This window comes from Onychostoma macrolepis, chromosome 03 (genome assembly GCF_012432095.1).
Source record: "Onychostoma macrolepis isolate SWU-2019 chromosome 03, ASM1243209v1, whole genome shotgun sequence".
In the NCBI taxonomy this organism is placed as follows: Eukaryota; Metazoa; Chordata; class Actinopteri; order Cypriniformes; family Cyprinidae; genus Onychostoma; species Onychostoma macrolepis.
In genome coordinates, this window is record NC_081157.1 from 44999290 (window position 1) to 45016093 (window position 16804).

Genomic DNA, 16804 nt, shown 5'->3' on the forward strand with positions numbered 1-16804 from the left:
TAGACTTCTTCATGGCTAGTGTTTGTGAAGCCTATTTCATTTAATTCTGTAACCTACTTGTTTTACAGATCTGTGTACTAGTGTTAAATACTGAAAGATAAGATTTTCTGAAAGATAATATAATGATATTTTGTTTGCCTTACCGAACGCAATAACCTGTCCATGGACTTTTGATTACTGTCAGTTTAAGTGCCGGCGATCAGTGTTGCCAGTTATTGCTATTAAAACAAACACAAACCAAAAAATATATGAAAGTAAACCTAAATTATTTAAAATCATTTACAATTAAGATAACTGCCACTTCCTACTTTATTAACTTTATTAAAAAGACAAGTCCAACGACGCTTATAATAGCTGGATCTGGCAACATGGAGGCTGCACCCACGCCCTCACTCACAACTCCCTCCTCAAGCCTCGTTCACTCCGGCAGTGTCTCGCAGCGATCTTGTTCATACCACGGATGGACGCTAAACATTCTTGCAAGCTGTCTTATACAATTATACATGTCATGCAGACATTCATATGAGGAGTTTAACAGCAAATTAGTCATTCAGAGAACTAATTTTATTTTTGAACATGACAAATCTACCGAGGTCCGGACTTCGGTGACCTCATAGCTGGCTACGGGCCTGACTGTGGTTAGATGTAGAAGAGAGATGATGCAGCCTGCATTGAGTTCATGTGCTGAGCAGTACAGACATGCTATAGTGCTGCCAATCAGAGCCAGTCACTGATGTGTTAATAAAAGAGCAGTGCAGCAGGGAGTAAGTGGGGTGTGTTGTGTACTAAGGATTGGTTTGGTGTTATAGTATCAGTAAGATACCATTTATAAATTTATAGACTTTTTGTGTGTGTGTGGGTGGGGTTTGGCATGTTTATTAGTATAGTTTTATTTCAAGTAATGAAATGTTTTTTTTTTGGTGGAGCAGCTCAGATCATTTGACAAATGTTGAGTTCATATCTCTGATTGTTGTTTGCAGACTTTGGCATCTCAGCAAGCCAGAGCACAGTTTGAGATCTCTTGTGTAATGCAGGAGAGATGTGGGAGGTCTTTAAATCATCTTTCGCAGTTTAGATTCAGTAAATGTTCTGGGTGGACCAGAGAGGAAGTTTTATTTTCTCTTTTTTCTTCAAAACAAACAAGTAAAACCTCTGTTATGAGCCGACTATCTGACCAGTGACCTTCGAGCAACACTGTGTTTCTTCCTCATTCAGGTAAATGGCCAAGGTCTGACTGTCTGATCGCTCGCTCTTTACCTGTTTTCTTTCTTTCAATTCCATCGAGGTTTCGCAGGTATGTTTGCCTTCACGAAAGACAAATATAGGTGAAATAAAAAATAGATGGGGAGCGATTGAGCGAGAATGGGAGGTCAGGCGAGAGAAACCCGTTCAGAGAGACGGTTGTCACACCGAACCTTTACTCGTGGTTTCTGCGATACAGTAATGATGCCGAACACTTCTGAGTTTGAGTTGACACTTTGAACGCGCAGACTTACCCCTGACATACTGAAGTACACGCTGCTCCAGAGAGAGAAGGAGAAGAGAGAGAGAATGAAAGAGAAAGATATAGAGCTGTGGGCTCCCCGGGGACCCCTGGAGAACAGGCTTCATCCTTCACACGAGTCAGATTCGCGCTCCTCTGCTGTCACTATGGAAACCCCTCGTTATTTCATTTGCTGGAAGACGCCGCCACCGCAGTAGATGGGTGTGTGGAGGGAAAAGATGGACGTTTCCGCAGTGTGAGATCTGATGTGGACTGATCGGCCTCTCGTCCTGATTAGCGCCACATTAAACCGTGAGCAGATGTTTCTGAGAGGGCTTTTGCTTCAAGTTTTCACTCGCTCAGTCATCATGTCTTTGTGGTGCTCAGTGTTGGGAAAGCTACTTTGAAACTAGTTTCTCAAGTCACAAAAAAAATGTTGTGAACATTATTAGTTTTATTTTCAGTTGCACTTGGCTAGAAATTGGGTCTCATTCACTAATAATTCATGGTTTTCAGTCACGTGATTGGAGTGGAGACCTGAGGGCAAAACGTCTATAGAAATGCAGCAAAGGCCAGTCAATTTTCCCTCTGTTTCAAGCTACACATAATTAGATCGCCTCTCAAAAGAAGAAAACAAAGACAAAGAGCAGTAGCTAACCATATAAAGCACCTCTACAGCAGTATTTCAATCATTTAAAGGGGATAGTTCACCCAAAAATGAAAATTGTCATCATTTGCTCACCCTGAAGTTGTTCCAAACCAGTATGAGTTTCTGTCTTCTATTGAACACAAAAGATGTTTTGAAGAATGTTGGTCACTAAACAGTTGACAGTAGGCACTGGTTTCACATCAATTTTAGTACAAAAGTGAATCATGATTTGTTCATGAAAAGTGTGCATGCAGATTTAACACAAAATTGTGTGTGCACATCTGCACAATAAAATAAACATCTTTAGCATTGATGGTTCCATAAAGAACATTGCTTGGAACATCAATGGAACCTTTCAATTCCACATTGAAATCTTTATAGTGGAAAAAGGTTCTTCGGATTATTAAAATGTTCTTCTCACTTTTGAGAACTGTTCACTGACAGGTTTTTTTGGGGAACCAAAAATGATTCTTCTGTGGCATTGCTGTGAAAACCTTCTTTTGGAACCTTCATTTTTTAAGAGTGTAGTGAATGATACCCATTGTTGTTTTCTGATAGCATATTTAAAACCTTTATCCAGTAATCCCAGTCCTCTGGAAAGGTTACGGAAAGGTTGTGGATGCTGTGTTTGCTCTTCACCTCCAAATGCACCTGAACAAACTCTTCCTCTGGCAGTTTTGACTGAGTTACTGCGGTGAAACGAGGTAAAGCTCAGATCTTGGAGTTAAAACGGCAAATGCAAAAGCCTGTGCGTCTCGTTCTGCTTTTAGTCAAAGGTGCGAGTTTGTCTAGAAAGTTTGAGAGATTGTCTTTGTGGCTTTATGCTTCTTAAAAAGCTTCCAAACTTTTTTTATGTGAAAGAAAAAATGAAAGTGACCTAGTGTTGAAATTATAGTTTTATCATTTCTATCTGAAATAAAACAGATTATTGGAGTTACCAGTATCTCAGTGTTTCTACTTCAGGATTTCATGTTTAATTCATTGTTACTTGCCACTTCTTTAATTGTTTGTACAATTTGCTTGCAATTTCTGAGTGAAAATTGCTTCAAAGTAGAAAACAAAACCAAACTATATACTTGAATATGGTAGTGTCGTCCTTTTCTTATTATTTTGGTAGCATTCTTCATCCTCTAATGGTTTTCTGGCACATTCTGGATGGAACTGTGTTTAGTGCTCACGTGTGTCTCCAGTACTGCAGCGGATCAGATCAGCGTGTGTTTTCCTGCAAAAACGCTCTCGGATAGTTGCTTTTCTCCTGAGGGATTTCACATGTAAACACTGAGCGTCGGAGCCGTTCACAACGTCCCCTCCGTTTATTTGGCTCCTGTGATTTCACTGTGCCAGACTGCTAATGAGTTACACTAGGGAAGAGTGTGTGTGTGTGTGTGTGTGTGTGTGTGTGTGTGTGTGTGTGTGTGTGCGCGTGCGCAGGTGTTTGGTCTTCAATCTGCTCAGTGTGAAGGAGAATCCCGGGAGGGATACATATCAGTACTATACAGTAGCGATTGTGTAGACAACTTCTAAAATGTAAACATTTAAGTATGTGCAGCCTACAAGTGTGATGTGTTTATATTTCTTAATTTATAATGTGTGTTAAAAAAAATTGTGAAATATCACTGCATGTCAATCAGAAAGTCTTTTCCGGTTGTGAGCCAGAATAATCTGCCAGTTGGCTTGACTTTGATGCTGATAGTCAGAAGTCATGTCAGAGAGACGTATGGATGATTGCATCGAGCAGTCTGTGACTGTCGCTCTCGTTTGTGAATGTAAAGAGCAGTGCAAGCACTTAACACACCACACGATTAAACACGTCATCGGCTAATTGCTCATGTAATTGTTACTTCATCTAGATGGTTTGTAGAGAGGAGGAGGGGTTTGCTGGAGGACATGATTAAAGCAACAACACAAACGTGTGTTAACTGACTGAATACTAGAGGGGATCTCTAAAGTATTATATAAATAATATTACATGAATATTGAATATGAAAATATGTAATTAATTTGAAGTATGTATGATGTGCATGTATACATTGATTTATAGCTTGCTATTTAGGGTTTATATACAGCTGTACATTTTAGGATTTTTTTTCAGGATTTATGGCTATAGCTTTATTTAGGATTTTCATATCATTTTTCAGGCTTTCTACCTATATTTAGGATTTTTATAACTCAACCTGAATTAAGGCTGCACGATATGTTGCATGCGATTGTCATGCGCATCTCGTCAGGAAAGACGGTTCCATGATTAGTCTTAAATCTCCATCACCTGCTTTCAGATGGAGCGGCGTTTAATACACAGAGCAGTAGTTCACTGACAAGCTACGCAATATCACTTTCAATATCACAGGCGATTCATCTGCGATTATGAGCACGAATTACGTAGCTTGTCGGTGAACTACGGCTCTGTATTAAATGCTGCTCCATCTGAAAGCAGGTGATGGAGATTTATTACTAATCACAGAACCGGCTTTACTGGTTATAGCCATAACCCGAATTATACCTATCTTTTAGACGTAGTGTAAGTGTGTGTGTGTTTTTGGATTTGTAGATATATATTTATAGGATTATAACTTTTTTTTTTTTTGTAAAAGTATGTAGCTTTAGAACTGAATATATTCATATTTTAAGATTATATTCAAGGTTTTTGCAAATTTCAGCCACACTTATCAGATTTATGTTTATACATTTTAGATTTATAAATATATGTTCTTAAAACTACATATTCAGTATTTTCGGTATTTGTTTTGTCATCATAAAAAAAAAAAATTAAAAATAATATAACCCCTGTCATGCACACAGTTATTGTAAGCATGTGCAGACAGTGAATCCTGTGTAATGCAGCGGAGTGTGTGAGGATCAGAGCTGCTGTCAGAGGAGTGTGTGTGTGTGTGATTCTCCTCCCATTCTCTCTCTCTCTCGCTCCATCACTCACGCTGGTGTTTCTCTATAGTGTATCTGTCGGATCGTCGGGTGTGTTGTGGTGTGGAGCGTGTGCTGATCGCTCGGGATCCTGTGCGTCTGTGAGTATCTTCACATTTGTCTGTAGAGATGAACAGCTAGAGAGTTTCTGTGCGGTGCTGTTCTTAATCTGTTCTGATTGACTCTTTTCTGCGTTGTTTATATTTCTAGTCACTTTTTGTGATGCTTTGACATTATAGTGTGCAAATCATGGCAGTATAGTGCTTTGAATGGACCGAGAATGAGTGATGGCGATGTTTATGATACCATTTACAGTGGAGGATGAGTTGTGTGTGTGTGTGTTGTGGTCATTTGTTAGACTCTTCAAAGTTCAGTACTCTCTCTCTCTCTCTCTCTCTCTCTCTCTCTCTCTCTCTCTCTGGACGACATGCATTTATTCACAATTACTGCTGTTTGTTTGTTTGCTCTTGTTGTTTCATACATGTAATGAGGCTTTTCTGTCTGACTCACATAATGAGTTTATGATTCACAGAATTGATGCTCATGTCTTTGATTAGTGGTGCTTGTTACGTCCAGCATCACTAGTACTGTTGCTCATGCGAGTGTGATTTGAACAAACCTCTGAAACTAAAACTTGTCCTGCAGCTGCACTTGTTGAGGATAGATGTGTGTTTCGTCTGACGTCATGCTCGGTTTGTCGGTTTGTAAGAGGATTTGAACACTGCAAATTCAACAAATGAATGTTAATCAAGTTGACTTGATAATTTGTGAAATGTTGCTTGTCTGTAATGTTTTTGTTTTTTTTCTTTTCAGTTTCTGCCAATTTTAGGATTTTTTTTTTCATTTTCTTTGTTCAATAATTTATTGCATGACATTTGTGTATTATTTTTTGTTGTTAAATTAGAACTTTTAGTTCAAGAAAATTCTTATTAAATGTGATATTTTTATTTATTCATAACTATTAATTATTTAAAGGTGAAACTCCTGAACCCTAAAAAAAATCACGGACTTGTTATATTAAAATACAGAAACAATAATTATTTTTAAATGCATTTGCCATTTGATTGTTGATTGTACAAAGTTGATTGTAATGCACAAAAAAAAAAAAAAAATCTCATTCTCATTACTATAGTGGGGGAAAAATGGTCTAAATTATACAGAATTTATAGACAAGTTTTTTTATTTTATTTTTTTTATTATTTTATTATTATTTTATTGTATTTTAATGGAAATATGTTGTTTAAATTCCAGAATTTATACAAAAGTTATTTTATTTTTCTCATTTTATCTTTATTTTTATTTTTAATTTAACTTAATTTATTTTTGTTTTTATTTTAGTGGAAAAATATTAATAAAATAGTGGATAAATTCTGTATAACTCAAACATTTTTTCAAACAAATGATGTTGTTCTATTCTATTCGATTATATTCTTTGGGATGAAATGTGACCTGACATGGGACCGAAATTCACCCTTAAATAGGTTTTCTTGTGTTTTCAGATGGATGTTTCTTTGTAATCCAGTAAGTACAGTATTTCTGATGGATGTGTAGTAGTTCCCTCAGCGGTTGTGTGTCAGTGATTTCTCTGTGAACACAACCACAGATGGTGCTTTGTCGTGTTGTAACGTTTGGGCTTTGACTAAACCGCTCCTGTACTCCTGTGAGGTGTTGTTGATGCTGAAACAGCCCTTCAGAATTTGGAGAGTAAAGCAGGATGCAAAAGAAAGGTACATTATAGCAGTCACAGGAGATTAAACCCCCTGAGCCGCTGTACACCGCTAAATCTACTCCACTTTCATTTGTCTGAGAGGAGCGCGGGAGAGAGAGGGGGAGAGAGAGAGCGAGTGTTTGGAGTGATGCGCAGGGAATGGCGTGGGTGTAGCGGGGAAGATAACTGTCATCGCAGCACACGCCGCTCGCCTCTACACAGTTTTGTGACAGTAAGTGTCAGTTTTTAGGGAGGGAAGTGTACAGGCTGTTCTTGTCTCAGACGTGTGTGTGGTCCCGTCACTGTCTTAGGAGATCTGGATGGTTGTTCAGCTCTAAATCAAACGCCAGTGTCCGAGGAAACAGTGAGAGGCGCGCTGTGAGGACCGAGGTCACGCCAATCCAAACATGGCTGCTTCCCAAAACACATACTTCTGCTACACAGTGAAAGTATGTGCTTCAGTGGTGATGGAAGTGCACACTTTTGAGTGTTTAATTAAAACTGTAAGGCAGAGTTGTACCACACAACATGTTCAAGCACTTTCACTAGAAACCAGGCTGTATCTATGTATTAATTCACATCTTAAAACATAGTCCTGGTCTTAATGTGGGCGATTCATAAGTCCATGTTATTCTAAAGAATATTTTGACTTCATATTAATGAAAAACCTGTTTCATTTGGAAATATGGCACAATGCCCATACGGAAATGTAATGTATGACATATATGTCCCTATATCAGTGATAATGTCATATGTTACATGTAAGGCAATATATTATTATCATCACATATATCCATCTTCTCGATATATGTTTATAACATATATGAAATTCCCATAGTAAAATTTGTATATAAACCTATATTTAAAGTAGAGGTCGACCGATAGTGGATTTTACCGATACCGATAGCTAGGTTGAACCACACTGGCCGATACCGATTAATCACCCGATAGTTTTCAAAATGGATACTGAAAGAAAGCTAGTGCTTTACTATTTTAAAAAAAAAGCAGTAACGGTACTGAACCATACTTTGTAAATGAATAGAAATATTAATATTATTTACTATATTGATCATTAAAGTTATTTCATAGTTTGCTAATGTTAAAAGAAGAAACTTTAAAATTTAAAAATGTAGCCTATTAGTAGCTAATAGTGAATGTTGAAATGAACACACTAACAAGGAAACATACTTCTACAGTTTTCATTAATGCTACGAATGGACTCTTATTGTTCAGTGTTACCATTTAATTTCAACAGTCATGCTTAAAGATGGCCATCTTTAAATATCTACACAAGGCCATAGCATTACAATTACATACATATGGATATTGTATGTGTACTACTCACACACTTTATTTGCTTCTATTTTTAACACTTGATAATTATCAAAAAAAAAAAAAAAAAAAAGTCACCGCGCAAAAGCGCAGCACTGCGTCTAGGAGAACTCAGAGGTATCACACACACACACACACACACCAGGTGCTTTGTGTTCAAATCAAGTGGCGGTCTAAAACAATTTATTTAATCACCACATAAGTTTGCTTCAAGAATGAACAATGTGGCATAAATGAGTTTGAAGTTCGGTGTTTAAAAAAACAGAGCAAGCAAAGAGAACGCGCGATCTATACTACAGCTCTCTATATGAAGCATTCAGACTTTATTAGAGCCACAGAAAGACAAACGTTTTGCTGAAAAATGCACAATACATAAACAACACGTGCTCTCAGTGATTTCCGCCTCTAGAGGCCGCTCTCGTACTCTATAATGCCAGCGGACCCTTTTCAGCCACTCCAGCAACGGTTGCAAACCGGAAAACTATCAGCACGGATTTTTGCCGATAACTGATAGTTGCGGCAATCAACTATCGGTGCCGATTAATCGGCAAAACCGATGAATCGGTCGACCTCTAATTTAAAGTATGTATATGTAACAATTAAAATGATATATTGTATTATATGATATGATTATATATATATTTTAACACTATATATCAAAAGTTTATTTGGTACTATATGTTTTGGCCATTTGCTAACAATATATATTGAATTGATATATGCAAGTTTATTAGCCATATATGCCTAAAAGATACTGCACTGTAAAAAAAAGAGAAAGGTTGAGCCAATTTAAAATTAAGGCAACCAGCTTCAGCAGATTTTTGAGTTTTCTCAACTTATTTTTGTGGGAGATTCTCAAAGTTTTGTTGTATAAACTTAAAATGACAAGTTGAGAACTCAAAAATCTGCTGAAGCTGGTTGCCTTAAAATTTAAGTTGGCTCAACTTATTACTTTTTGCTTAACTTTATCCATTGTTTCAATTCAGCTTTCTGGGGAAAAAGTAGACATGAATATGCAACATGTTCAAAAAAAAAAAAAAAAAAAGCCAATATACTAAGCCTAAATGTCAATGATTGGATAAGTTACTTGTAGAAAAAGGAATGTATAATAGAGTTATGGGAAAAAAACCTCCAAAAAACCCACTTCATTTAATTGTTTGTCCATATGCGCTCTCATCATTGCGATTATCGTAATTGTACTAAAACACGATTCATTATACTACATGCACCGCTTCTGCGCATGCGCCAAAATTCAAACACATCCTCGCCAACGGCAGAGTCTGAGCAATGGCTGCAGCTAAACAGACAGTCATCTGCGTTTTCTTAGCAAGTGGAAGGATAACAAATGTACCAGCACCTTCACATATAGTTTAAACGACAATGATTGACGGGCACGAAGACAGACCAGCAACATCACTGAGTGGAGCACTGGATGAAACGCCCAAAATGAGCTGCAGCAGTGCAGGTAATTTACACTAATATACTCAACGCTTTATTAAAATTGACATGCTAATATTACATAGAAACTAAGTGTTATATGATTTGGACTGCAAGAGCCTCTGTCACTATATAGATCAGTTTCAGATATTCCCTGTCAGTGTTTTATATATGATGTTATGATTAATGTTACAGCTGCATTCATGTGTTTTGCAATTTGCTCGAATTAAAGTTAATTTTAACTATATACTATTGAGCAGATTAATCTGTATAGAGATACTGTAAGCTCATTGTTTTCACTGGATAAGCAATGCAACATTTTAAAATTAATTAAAGCTCGCTGACAAAAGTAATGGAGCGAATTTATAATGTTTATCTCTGAGATGTAGTCTAGTCTAGATTATAACTATAAAGCTGCACAAAATGGAATTACTCAAATACAGTACTGTACTTGGTTATATTGCACAGAGTACATTGACATGTCGGTGACATGCCTATGGTGGGTGCATAAGCACATACATGTGCATATTGCATAAAGGTACAGTACACTAAAGGATCTGACTTTGGGGTTTTAAAAATATGTTTAACCTATGGTAGTCTATTTTGTTCATATCTTTGCTGATAATTGTTCTATTCCTGTTTGTGTCCCTTGAAAAGGTAATGAGTCCAGAAAGACAAGTCCAGAAATTCCCAGAAAATAGAAATGGAGGCTGAACCTGCAGATTGTGGATGGCAGTGATGTGAATGATGGAGCATCTACCCAGAAAAGGTTACATATTTTATTGAAACCAAAACTAGCATCTGCAATATAGATGTAAACAAATCAACTGCCCTTTTTAATTTCTTTTCTCCAGGCCAAAATGATGCCCTCATTAGTTATAAATGTCAACTATTTATTTCATTAATGTTAAATAGCAAATTAAATTGTAACCTTAGTTGTGAACTCTGTCATTGAACACTTGGGTTACTGTAGTATAATTCTTCATGCTTGTAGAGGCATATTATTTGCATGGGCATGTAGGCTGTGCTTTGTTGTTGTTCTGCCTTGTCCTTAAAAAGGTCAAGTGGTATCTGGGAATATTTTACAAATACAACTTGTAATTATTAAATAATTAGTATTCTGCAGTCTTTTAAATAATCTTTAACTTTACCAGCTATGTTTTAATACTTAATATACACTACTCACAAAAAGTTATTTATGGAAAATGTAAAAAGTTCATGCTACAGTGATATATCATGAAAGTAGGGCATTTAAGTAGAAGCATGCAATGGTAATTTCTTCATCTCAAACAATTAATTGAAACAAAAGCTAACAGCAGTGGTGGGTATACCACAACAAAAAAGTCAATGTCTCAATAACTTGCCATCTGTCCTTGAGCATCAATTACAGATTGACAATGACATCTCATGCTGTTCACAAGTCGACTTATTGTCTGCTGAGGCATGGCATCCCACTCTTCTTGAAGGGCTGCCCTCGGGTCAGGGCCACCCCTGAGTTCCTGGGGTGCAGGGTTACGACCCTCTACACGACAACTCAGCTGATCCCATAGGTTTTCTATTGGATTCAGGTCTGGAAAAAATACAGGCCACTCCATCTGAGGTACCCCAACCTCCAGCAGCCATTCCCTGATGATGCAACCTCGATGAGCTGGGGCATTGTCATCCATGAAGATGAAATCAGGCCTGTGTTGCTCATGCAGAGGCACAATGACTGGATTAATGATGTTATTCAGGTAGTATTGGCTTGTCACATTACCATTCACAAGATGTAGCCCAGTTCTGTATTGACTAGACACACCTGCCCAGACTGTAACAGCACCACCTCCAAAGGCTCATCTGGTGACAACAGTGGCTGATGCATAGCGTTCTCCTTGATGTCTCCAACAGCATTGGTGGCCATTATTTCTGCTCAATGTGAGTCGACTTTCATCAGAAAACAGCACTGGTTCCTCGTCCAGTGCAAATGCTCCCTGGCCATTACAGTCTGGGCAGGTGTGTCTAGTCAAAACAGAACTGCCCTACACCTTGTGAATGGTAATGTGACAAGCCAGTACTACCTGAATAATATCATTAATCCAGTCATTGTGCCTATGCATGAGCAACACAGGCCTGATTTCAACTTCATGGATGACAATGCCCCAGCCCATCGAGGTCACATCATCAGGGAACGGCTGCTGGAGGCTGGGGTACCTCAGATGGAGTGGCCTGCACTTTCTCCAGACCTGAATCCAATAGAAAACATATGGGATCAGCTGAGTCGTCATGCAGAGGTTCATAACTCTGCACCCCAGAACCTCAATGACCCGAGGGCAGCCCTTCAAGAAGAGTGGGATGCCATGCCTCAGCAGATAATAAGTCGACTTGTGAACAGCATGAGACGTCATTGTCAAGCTGTAATTAATGCTCAAGGACACATGACAAGTTAGTGAGACATTTACTTTTTTTTTGTTGTGGTATACCCACCACTGTTGTTGGCTTTGTTTCAGTAAATTGTTTGAGATGAAGAAATTACCATTGCATGCTTCTACTTAAATGACTTACTTTCATGATATAATATCACTGTAGCATGAACTTTTTACATTTTCTATAAATTTCAGCCGAAAGTCAAATATCCCTAACTTTTTGTGAGTAGTGTATTTGTCATCTTATAGGTAGTTAAACACTTTAAGATATAGGCACAGTTCTAATTTAAAAGCAAAATTAAACTTTGTTACAGTGTTGGATTGAAAGACTTAAGCAGATTAAATATTTTAACACCATGTTGACTAAAATCAAGTTTAATTTACTGTACCACCCAACACTACCCATGTTGAGCACTTCCTGAAATACATAGGGTTCAGACAATTTGATTTTTAATATGATATGTTTAAGTGTAAACGTAATTTTGGGCCTAGTAAATCAATTTATTGTAATTATATTATAACAACCTAACTTTTACTCATTTCTTACAGATGCAGAGATCCAGAAATGTCTTCACCGGGGGATGGCAATAAACCAAACACTACCCAAGCTGTGGGACTACAAAACTGTAGACCTTTAGCTGAACCACTACAATTGGTTGATGTTCTGTTTCTTATGCCTGTTCAGTCTTTTGATCAGTTATATATGCAATTGTTTCTTTTTTTTCTTTTTAATTGTGCAGCTCAATAAGATTTTTTTTTTCTATTTAAATAAAGACTGTTTAAATAAAGATGTTACTTTTTGTAGCTTATTGCGCCATTTAACATTTAAGGCATAAGGCATGAAATGTGCAATGCACTGCAATTTTGTAGATACATTAGGGATGTTCATTTCGGTTATTTTTCCTAACCGACAACTGACGCTCGTTAACCGATTATTAACCCGTTAACCGACAAGATTATTTTAAATTAGGACTAAAATTAAATTAGAAAAAATAAGTGTCTGTGACCCGTTAAAAATACTAACATTTGTTTTCCTGGGATTAATTTTACATGCGCAAAAAGCAGCAAACAACCCTAATCTTTTACAATTCCGATTATCTTCATGACTAAAAGGAGTAGTTGCTTCAAGTGATTTCTCCAGCGCCGCACACAGTTTACCATTCTACCTTGACAATGCAGCCTGTTCATTATCATTATAAAAAACAATCAGTCAAACATATGGACAAAAAAAAAAAAAAAAACACTGCTTAGTTTAAATATGTAGTAAAATCTGTGCCGTTATCACCATACCGCCGTGAAGTTATGCAAAACATTTTGTTTTACATGGCTATTGGAACGCGAGTGAAGTATACATAAAAGGTAAATAATATTTTGGCATTCAAATACATCGCGAATACGGAAACATTTGATTTTGTGTCGAATGAGAGACCCAACATTGGTTTCAGTTTCGTTTTAGCCTTAATTTGTTTTGGTTTGTCGCTATATCTTCTTACATTTTTAATTCTTGTTATTTTCTAAATAGCCTACTGTTAATTGAAAGGATTTGTTGTGGAGTGAGGGGAACTAAAATAGCATAGCTAGGTTTACAGTGTTTATTATAATATTTGTAATTCGCGTCGGCCTATTTCTGAATGAAATAATAAAATGCGACTTATGTTTTTTTTCTCTCTCTCTCTAAAATAATTTTTTTTTTTTTTTTTTTTTTTATATACGCGTAGGTTATTTTAACCATGCATTAAACCTTTTAAAATATCTTGATAAATTACTGAAAAAAATAAATAAGTGACTTTAAACCGTTTAACTGATTCTATTAATCGGTCAAAATTGTTATCAGTCAGTTAACGGTTAAACGGTTAAAATGAACATCCCTAAGATACAGACATAAAACCTGATTAAAAGATCATATATATATATATATGAAACCATATATTTCATAATTAAAAGATTATGGCATATAGAAGTGACACGTCACATATATAAATAATTTGCTATGTATATGTCTAATTTGTATATAACACATAATTAAAAAAGACATATCTCACATATATTAATAATTATATATATATTCCACATAGGACAATAAATGTATTATAAATACATAAACATATTTATGTATGGGGTGGACTTACATGTCAATATATGAAATTGTTCCATTTTCTAATAGGATTCATATATGGATAGGGCATATATAAAACATGTCATATATGAATATTTCATATATGCACATATATTACATTTCCATATGGGGACAAATGACGTATGTTCTACAACTGAATTTGTTGAAAGAGGTCGGTCACAAACTTTTGCAGCACATATTAGTCCAAATGGCTTGCATGCATGGGTATTACTTGTCCAAATGCATGCATATCTGTCTTTTCATTTTAGTCTGAATGCATGTATGCATGATTTCATTTTAGTCCAAATTCATGAATGCATGGCTGTTTATTAGTCCAAAAACATGCATGCATGCGTGTTCGTTAGTCCAAATGCATGTATGCATGCAAGAGGGGTATCGTTAGCCAAAATGCATGCATACGTGTTGGGTAATATTGGTCCCAATTTATGCATGTATGACGGTTCGTATTAGACTAAATGTGTGCATACGCATGATGGTTCTTATATATCGCATATAATTCTAAATGTACGAATGCATGCTAGATGTATAATATTAGTCCAAATGCATGCATACACGTTGGGTAATATTGATCCCAGTGCCTGCATGCATGATGGTTCGTATTAGTCTAAATGTGTGCATGCATGCAAGATAGGTAGCTAATATTAGTCCAAATGCATGCATGAAAACATACTTCAAAAATCCTCCTCAAATAGTACACCAGCATAATCACTTTTGTAATATAATACAATGCATGGTGTTTGCTAATTCTTATCCTGTGTACTACATAGTGAAGACTGTGTGAATTTGGGTGCAGCCTGTGTTTTCTGTGTTTTGAGTGTTGACTGATGTGTAATTTCCATTAATGATCCCACAAGAGCAGCAGTAGTGTCAGTGAAGTGTACAAACGAATCACGTTAAGGAAGTAGTTTTGCAGTTTATAATGATATAACCTTGGTTGCAACAGTTAATTTGAAAACCTTTCAGCTGAAAGCTGCTGTTTGTGCACGAATTATCTACCAAAAACGCATGCATCTTACTGACTAGCATGCTAACACACTCATTGCGTGACTCCAATGGGCCGTTAATCACACGTAGGTGCCAAATGGCACGTGCCCAAGGAAAGCTCATAAAGATAAAGATCGCATTTGTGTGTCTGCATACAGTGCTGACAGGGAAGTGTGCAGGAAGCGCGCTGGACGTCTGGCGGCCGGAATCAATTTGTGTGAAGGCTGCTGGCGCAGGTATTGCTTTCGTGATATGATCTCGGACGTCCATATTTTAGAGGTCATGGCGGAGAAAGAAGACAAGGGCAGTAAAAACCCCTGACCGCTCATTTCTACATTTACTGGAAAAACAATCCCGCTGCAAAGGATTGTAGGATATGATAGTGGCATGTTTGTGGGATTTGAATTGGTCAAAAATGACAAATGCTTGTTGATTAGTTCATTCTTTAGCTGTGGACAAAATACACTTTTGAAAGGACTAAAGGCTTGGACGATAGCTTTAAAGATATAGTTCTAAAAATCATTCTCAATATTAAAGAATAGCAGCTGTCCACACCACAGCTATAACGATAAAGGCACAGAGAAGCGATATCATTGGAATCACTTCCAGAACTATTTTTTTTAACTATAAAAAAAATGACATCCAATCAGAATCCATCCTGCTATAACGAGCTTGAGAATTTAAAGAGGCAGACAAGTGTGCGCTTAGAATAACAGACAATATTTTCCACTGGTGTGGACGCTAATATCGTTATCTTTATAGTTATCTTTATAGTTATTGTCCTTGGTAAAAATCTCATTCATCTTCTCTATAGAGTTTTAATAACATAAATCCTTCTAGACTGATCTGTTAAGGGATGGTATATGTTACAGTAGACAAGACAGCATTATTTAAACTTTTTTACTTTTTATTTTTTTGTTTAAATACTAAATTCCCAGTGAAGACCTTTACTGTAGAGGTCTGCAAGCCCGTCGGGGCCCAACACGCTGAGTCCATTTGGGCCGGGCTCGGGCCATTATTTATTTATTTATTTATTTATTTATTTATTTATATTTATTTTATTTTTTTTACAGATCGGGCTCGGATTAGACTCGGGCTCATTTAGCTTCTATCCTTTTATTGTCCCCATGTATGCGCAGAGAACACATGGCTACTGTATGAAATACTGGTTATGTTATAAATATTACACATCGTTTGCGCAATGCATATTCGCATGCATTAGCATATAGGTGACAGTTGACCATGCAGTGCATCAGGGAGAAGTTTTGAGCGTGGTTACTAAGTTCCCAATGCATCGGTAAAAGCTGCATTTTGGATCATCAAGATGATGATGATCTTGACTCGCTGTCTCCTTATTGGATGCACCTTTAGAAAGAAATGCATCTTTAGAGATTTTATAATGGAAAAAGTTTTTGTTTTCGATTCAAATTATTTTGTTTTAAAGTAGTAATTCAAAGCTTTTTATAGATACTATATTTATAAAGTCAGTGAGGCAAGTTTTCGCTGTTTCAGTTTTTCAGAAGCGCTCCTGCTAGGGCTGGGTATCTACTTTCGGTGCCAAATTTTGATACCTAAGGGGTTAATCTCATCGTCTGCCGTCTCACTAAATGAGGACATAAACACATGAACAACATCTCCAGAACTGCTCTGAGAGTCACTTCATTTAGCATTTTACCGTTTGATTTGAGTAAAACTAGCGTCATATCATATACACACAGAACTGTAAGGTATTCACGGCAACCCGTCAAAATAA

At 36.8% G+C, this 16804-nt stretch overlaps 1 protein-coding gene across 14 annotated transcripts in view; it reads left to right on the forward strand.

Moving 5' to 3' along the window:
• Nucleotides 1–16804, forward strand: part of rbfox3b (RNA binding fox-1 homolog 3b) — a 307431-nt gene that overhangs the window by 103969 nt on the left and 186658 nt on the right. The window contains exon 1 of one of the 14 annotated variants that reach the window (XM_058769586.1): nucleotides 5088–5152. The exons of 11 other annotated variants lie outside the window; for them this stretch is intronic. The gene's annotated coding sequence lies outside the window, so the exon portion shown is untranslated. Of the gene's footprint in view, nucleotides 1–5087; nucleotides 5153–13205; nucleotides 13290–16804 lie in introns of those variants that run through there. 2 more of the 14 variants (XM_058769590.1, XM_058769588.1) reach the window with 2 other exon arrangements.